Source organism: Macrobrachium rosenbergii, chromosome 41 (genome assembly GCF_040412425.1).
Source record: "Macrobrachium rosenbergii isolate ZJJX-2024 chromosome 41, ASM4041242v1, whole genome shotgun sequence".
NCBI classification, from domain to species: domain Eukaryota; kingdom Metazoa; phylum Arthropoda; class Malacostraca; order Decapoda; family Palaemonidae; genus Macrobrachium; species Macrobrachium rosenbergii.
This window is the reverse complement of record NC_089781.1, coordinates 10,482,881-10,490,380: the sequence shown is the minus strand read 5'-3', so window position 1 is coordinate 10,490,380 and position 7,500 is coordinate 10,482,881. Positions and strand designations below refer to the sequence as shown.

The following is a 7,500-nucleotide window of genomic DNA, read 5'->3' as shown; positions in this document are numbered from 1 at the left end:
AAATGATGCTTTTCCTTGAGTTGTAGCTCAGATACTCGGTTTTGGTGAAGATGTTTCCCGCTACAATAACAGTAACATAAAACCAGCATCTGTAATGATAATAATAATAATAAATCTTGTGAGGATCATACTCTCTTGTAAGAGCTTTTGCGCCTACACAACACACACACACACACACACACATATATATATATATATATATATATATATATATATATATATATATATATATATATATATATATAAATATAATTTAAATATAATATATAAATATATATATATATATATATATATATATATATATATATATAGAGAGAGAGAGAGAGAGAGAGAGAGAGAGAGAGAGAGAGAAAATACTCAAAGCAGTTCCATTCGAGTGCGATAACATGCTTAGGTGAAAATAAATATGCATTCTCTCTCTCTCTCTTTCTCTCTCTCTCTCTCTCTCTCTCTCTCTCTCTCTCTCTCTCTCTCTCTCTCTATATATATATATATATATATATATATATATATATATATATATATATATATATATATATATATATATAATGTATATATATATATATATAAATATAAATATATCCATATATGTATATGTATATATAAATATATATATACATGTATTTATATATAAATATATCCATATATATGTATATATGAATATATATACATATTTATATATATTGATATTTATGTATGTACGTATTCATTAGTTTGCTTCATCCAATCTCCATATGCTTCGAGTGACACAATGAGGTCTAGTTTGGCCTTTCACACTCATATATCGTTTTTGAAAAAAGAAATTTCTCAAATTCTATGGTTAAGTGTTACTTTTGAGGACCATACCTTTCTGTTTTTGTTTGTTTCATGGGAATCATGACCTTATTGGTTTCGATTTCCAAAAAACCGTTTTGTCCATTTAGATGTTAATGTGACCTTTGACAATCATCGCTGACCTAATTTATCGCGGCCTTAAACGAACTGGCCAATAAGCTTTTACTTGAACTTTAATAAGTATAACTTTCTTGAGTAGTCTTTTGGTTTTGATATGGCATGAAATGATTATCCGCAGTGTCAGTAATAAATTTTACATTTGATGTAATACTGACCTGATAAGATTTTTATGCGTCTTTGGATGAAAAAACTGTTCAAGAATCTTCAATATGTACTCACTGACTTTTATTGCAATTACTGCTTGACCTTTTCAGGCGCACGTTTCTCATTTTAATGCGTTCCACAATAAGTAGGACTCCGTTCCTTCCAATTACGGTGTAACATTATGCCAAAGTGGCCTGGCCTGCATTCTTACTAACCTTATCGGTTTGGAAATTTTTAGACACTTTTACACATCTGTTATCCAAATTATTATTATTATTATTATTATTATTATTATTATTATTATTATTATTATTATTATTATTGAAGAAGTCAAAAGCCACTAACGTCCCAGCGAACTTCTGCTGAATAAAATACCTTCTTTTCTTCATTTTGAAGAGACAGTTAAAATAGAGGAATTACAATGGAATTAGATACAAATGTAACGGGTAAACGCTGTGAAAATAAACTGCACAGAAGAGTATGACAATGAATCATCGTGGTTAAAGTGAACATTGCAGCCTTTCTTCCATGCAGTGGTTCAGAGTCTCTGCATTCTTTTCAAGTAAAGAGAATAAACACCTTGCATTAACTCTGTGTGCGTGTGTTGTAACCATTTATTTAGTTATGTAGTTGCTTGCTAGTTAACTTGACCACTAAATTATTCATATGTGCGTTTAGGCCATCCATTAAGTTTTCAAAGTGTAACATAAAGACTCCTTTGAGAAAATTGACTAGAGTTGAATTAGTCGATTCCACGATCCATTTAACGAAAGCGGTAATACGATTTCGAAATATCAGCCTCGTTTCAAACCATTCGGATCACATTAAACCTTAATTATGAGCATTGCGTTTTTATTACTGTTTTGTCTGGATAAAAGGCGTTAGGCACGGAAACGAAAATGTAAATACGTTCTTACGTAGATTAGATATTTTGGTGCTGTCTGTGAAATTTGTGAGGGATGGAAAATTATCTTAACTTACCCAATTCGAATTGCTTCATATATAGAGGTAATAATAAATATAAATTTACTGTAGACAGAAAATCTACCAGTATTTTTGCGGATGTGCATTTTCAGTCTGGCTCCAGAAATATAGTGAAGCCATCATCATTTAGATTAAAACTTTTGAGAGTAATTGTATGTAGCCCTGAATATATTGATGACGTGCAGGCAAGAAATGTTGTTTGACACACAAAAGAAAACCATGTAACACAGAAAACTTACGTGTACTGCCTTAGTGAAAAGTTTAAAGATATTCCCATTTTGGTAAAGACTTTATAGTTAAAACGGCAGTCAAGAACAATGGCACTGTACAAAAGCTCCTATAAACAGAAAAAAGAAATTCTTTTTTCTAGCAATGCCAGAGGCTGTGTATCAGTTCTAACTTAAGTCTTGGGACAAATTTTGTAATGGTTAAACTGGAAAACTAATGGAAAAAAATAACTAAAAAATATAAAAAATTGTGTAAGATATGCACAGAATAACAGTGCAAAATTCGTTCAAGCTAGAGAAAACAATAATGCTGTTAACGGGATAACGCAAAAAATTTCAGGGTGAAATATAATTTGCACAAGAAAAGATATGAAAACATGAAAATCACCGTGAGAATGTACAACTCGGTCCTTTTATGTCGAAAGATATGTAGTATATACAGATTTTACGGGGTGTAGTTAGTTTGGTCCAAATGACAGTTGAACGATATAAACACCCACCCTATGTCATAAAGGAGGATTGCTTTTCTTTTCCTTCTCCTGCTGTGTGTATGTTCTTTTGTACTGTGTTGTCCATGTGTCTCATATTTTCCATTGGTGTATATATATATATACATTGGCGTCTTGACTTGTAGATTTTCTCACTCTTGGGTATGCACATCATTGCTAGGCCTTAAATCTAAATGGAGAACAAACTGAGGAATCCCCGACACGAGACTCACCGTGGGAATGGGCGTTTCTACATTCGTTCTTCACTGGAATTCTAGACTGGGGTGATAAATGGATCCAAAAAGTGTGAGGAAATTGTTAAATTAAAAGGTCATAGCGTAACGTGCGATGGTAAATGTGACAGAGGCCACAAGAAAGGAATAAAAAAAATGTAGGTAACTTACTTTCGTGCTATTTGCACACATTTTCGAATTACAAACATTCATACATACATATTATTTTAGAAGAGTTTATCATACTGTCATTGTTAAAGTCCAGTGCTTTGATGGCATTTAAAATATTTTAAATGCCATTGTGTACTGGACTTAACAATAAATTAATGATAAATCCGTTTCGTTACCACACTTTGGAAGCACTTCTACCACTTTTTCAGTCAGTGACGGAATGAAAAAGTGTGTATATACTTTCAAGCATCGTAGATATTGGAACAGCATTGTTCTCACTTTATGTAATGCAATGTAAATAATTAAAAATTTAAGCCGTTGACGCCATACAAGTATCACCTAAAAATAAAGGTTTTTAATGGAATTTTTGAAAGCATTTTTGAGATGAATAGTCATTATATTACCATTTTATTATTGCTTATCATTTTGTTGTATCAGATCCCGATAAGATCACTGTCCCTTTTGGCAGATGTCATTTACTTCGAAATGAAGAGGTAAGGAATAGTAGAATGTCTTGACGATAATAATCTTTTCAAGAGTAGGCAATACTCTTTACGCTGTTATTCAGCAAACTCACGTTTTACAGAATCATTGATTCCCGACAATAAATATTTATATATTTTAATCTCTTGGGAGAACATAATTGTAGCCTTTCTTATGCAAATGTCATCATGTTAACAAACATCAACACGTCTTCTCTCGCGTTTTCATCCTGATCCTTTCCTCCCTTCTTCTCCTCCTTTTCGTCTCTCCCCCTTCCCAGCTTCTACCGTCTTCTTCCTCATCCTCTTCCTTCACATTTTCTTCTACCTTCTCCCTCTTCTTGTCTTCATTTGCTCTTTTTCTTTTTCTTCCTCTTCTCTTCCTTGTACAGTATTTCTTCTCCTCCTCCGCCTCTTCCACTTTCTCCTCTTCCCAGTATCTCTCTTTTTCAATGAAAATTTTAACACTAAAACATATGAAATGTTTGATTCTTTTCTCTGTATATGCTTTTTTACCGTCTATTTTGTGAAAGCGGCTAGAGAAGAAATGGGAACCGGATCCTTTCTTGTCTGTCATTATTCTTATTTGCATGTCTGAGTAAGTACTCAGGGGTGGAGTAAAAAAAAAAATAAATAAAAATTAATGGTGTTGTGTCAGCGTCATTTATGCATATGGCCTTTATTTGTTTAAGTCTTCCAACATTTTTTTTTTCTGCAAATTTTATGTCAGTGTTTGTATGATGCAAAAGCGAAGTTTCAAAAACCTTTATGAAAGTGAAAAATGTACGATGTGCGATAGACCTAAATATAAACCACTTAAATTCTTCTTTTACGTCCCTGCGTGCGATTAATCATGATTTATTGATACGTCCAACTGGCGTCGGAACTGCAAAAGGTCTTCGCGGCCGGTTGTGACTCTGGATGATCTGATTGTTAAGACATCTTCCATTATGATTCATATATACATAAATATACGCGTTATCGCCTGCTAATCTAAATTGAATTGCAAGAGGCTTTGTCAGGAGTCGTTTGTGGGCGATTATCCCAGACCTGTCAGTTGCGTGTTGGCTGTTGTAAGTATTGATAGCTGGGGTGTTTTTATGGCGCTGGTTGTTGTTGTTGATGTTGCTGTTGTTGCTTTTGTTGATGCTGCTGCTCAAGTGTTCCTTCATTGTTGCCTTTGGTGTTATCGTTTGCATCGCGTAAACTCATGGTGTTGCTATTATTATTATTATTATATTATTATTATCATTATTATTATTATTATTATTATTATTATTATTATTATTATTATTATTATTATTTGTAGTTTCAGTAGTAGCAGGAGAGTTTTTCCTCAGAAAATTTTATGTTGATTCTTTCACTCAATAATTATTCTGTTAACCTATCAGTGTGACTCAAGAATGATCTACCCTAATCATTCCCTCTTAACATTTAATTGCAGTGGGTCCTTTGAAATCTCCCAACTTCGTTTAGTTTTGTCATTTATTTTTACCTCCCTGAGGGCCTTTTGTGATATTTCACATTTCAAGATTAGTTGTGATGTGATAAAACTAAGTATACAGTGTGCTGTTTTAATGCGAAATTTCTCTTAGCTAGTGAGTAAAGATTAAATCATTTTAAAAGTCATTTAGCTTCACAGCCCAAAACTTTCAATACTTTTAAGCTTGTGATATTTAGAGAATTTTTTTATGGCCTCAGGAGCGCTTACGCGAAAAATTGACGAACGCATAATATTTAAAATTGTCGTTGGAAGCAATCTTTTAGGGCCTGTAAGAAGCAACTTTAAGAATACATTGTTTGAGTAAATTGATCGGAAAATCCCGTCATAATGAAACGTTTTTATAACGCAGTAACATTGGAAAGATACTGTAAGTCTTACATAAATCTTTTTTGAAGTTAAAAGATTTGCACAAAACTCCACAGCAGATGACAGTTTCTTCTCTCCATTTCAATAGGGAATCTTTCGGAATCCACTGACGTAAAAGTACACCATCGTTTTCCCAACTCCGAAGTATCTTCCTGGCTCCGGAAAACTTCAGAGGAAGGCCCCTCAGTCACACGAGGGCCCTTGGTTCCTTAGCTAAACCCAGGGAGAGACCTGGTCTATAGAGAATTGGCCTGGGAAGAATCAGAAGAGGGTCCTTCACCCAGACTGGGGACTTGAGATTTTCTCAGGAATCCCGGAGGATTGCCTCTGACATTAAATTTGTTTGTCATCTTCACAGCTTAATCCCTAGTCGGGGTTGCTGTTTTTAATTAGCATCCTCCAGCTGTTTCTATCTTGAAAGGCTCATTTCTTGATTGTTTTTGGCAGATGTTTTACGGACGGATCCTCATCGTGACTCCAACCCATGCTATTTATCCGGGCTTGGTTAAGCCCTTCAACAGCTAAGGCCTATAAGGAAATAAGGAAAATAGAAGCAAAGAACGAGAAGTAGCATTTGCCCCTCAACAAATTACTGTATATACAGAGAGAGAAAATGAACCTGGTATCTTTTTGCTGTATAGAAATCTTTTAATTTCTGAGAGATCTTTTGAGATGGAAATTATTTTACATTTTATAGTTCTTGCAGAGCATCTGTTGACATTTGCTGTGCAACTTGTTGGTCTTACAAGGAATAATTATTCCCGGAAGTTTTCTTAGATGTTTTTTGTCGATAGTCTCGTTTAGTTGTTTTACTGAGGTTACTCCAGGAACCAAGCAGATTATCATAACAGTTCTTGGAATCGTTTGGGACTTGTTGATATTGCTGCTCTGTTTTTGCTAATGATGATGTTTTCAATGAATGTTGTGGTTGCTGCTGTTGTTGCTTCCGGACTGATTGTAATTATTATTCCTGATAGGAGTGTTCAAATTTTGCATCCTACGTTTTTCCAAGGAGCTCTCTTTTGAGCGATTCTTATAAATTTTTAAGGAGTCTAAAGCGAATAGTTCCTTGAACCTTCAAATTTATCATGTAATCTTTGTGTCATCCCGGTGGTTTTCAGACGTTACCCATAGCTTTTTTCATCACACAGGAATTTCAGATATACTGGTAACTGCATTTTGTATAGCACATTTTTTTATGCGTTCCACTCCACTTTGCTCGGAATATTTGCCTTTTGGATATTAATCTCCAAAGTGGAGAGCAATTTAGATCAAATATCGATTTTCTGTTGTACCTCGGTAGCATTCAGAATTACCATACTCTATTTTTTTTTTTTTCAGCATAATCTTACAGGGAGCTGGAGATTGAATCGTGCTGTGTAACCAAAACGAGATAGATTTAGGCCGTCAATAAATTTCCTCGTTCCGGCTGAGAGACAGCAGGGTAAACAGCTAAATAGACAGAGATAAAGTGGTCCATTATTCACGGGCGCGTGGCCTTATAAACTATGAAGTTCGTGAGACCGGAGTTTCGTGATACCTCGTTATGCGTACGTTTGCAGACTCGAGAGATGAAGTCGGGAGATGATTCACCCCTTTTATCCATATATATATAAAGCGCCCTCCCTCACTCCAAAGATGGCCTACCCGACCTTATAGAGATGTGAGGTTATGGTGCATCTCCCCGTGATTTATTACGATGATACTTGAGGGAAACAGCTCTTCATTGCCGGGACCTTGAAACCTTTGTAATTGGTAAATGTTTACTCCTTTGTAGGATTTGAACTTTTCCTGTCTGAGGAACATGAATAAACGTGTATCCATCTCTGTTTAGTAATTTATTATAATGCCAATGCATTGGCTGATTTTTGCTTGGTTTACCTCCTCTCCTCTCTCTCTCTCTCTCTCTCTCTCTCTCTCTCTCTCTCTCTCTCTCTCTCTCTCTCT

At 34.7% G+C, this 7,500-nt stretch overlaps 1 protein-coding gene across 2 annotated transcripts in view; it reads left to right on the top strand.

Moving 5' to 3' along the window:
* LOC136826632 (uncharacterized) overlaps positions 1–7,500 on the top strand; it is a 635,364-nt gene that overhangs the window by 561,004 nt on the left and 66,860 nt on the right. The gene's annotated exons all lie outside the window — the stretch shown is intronic.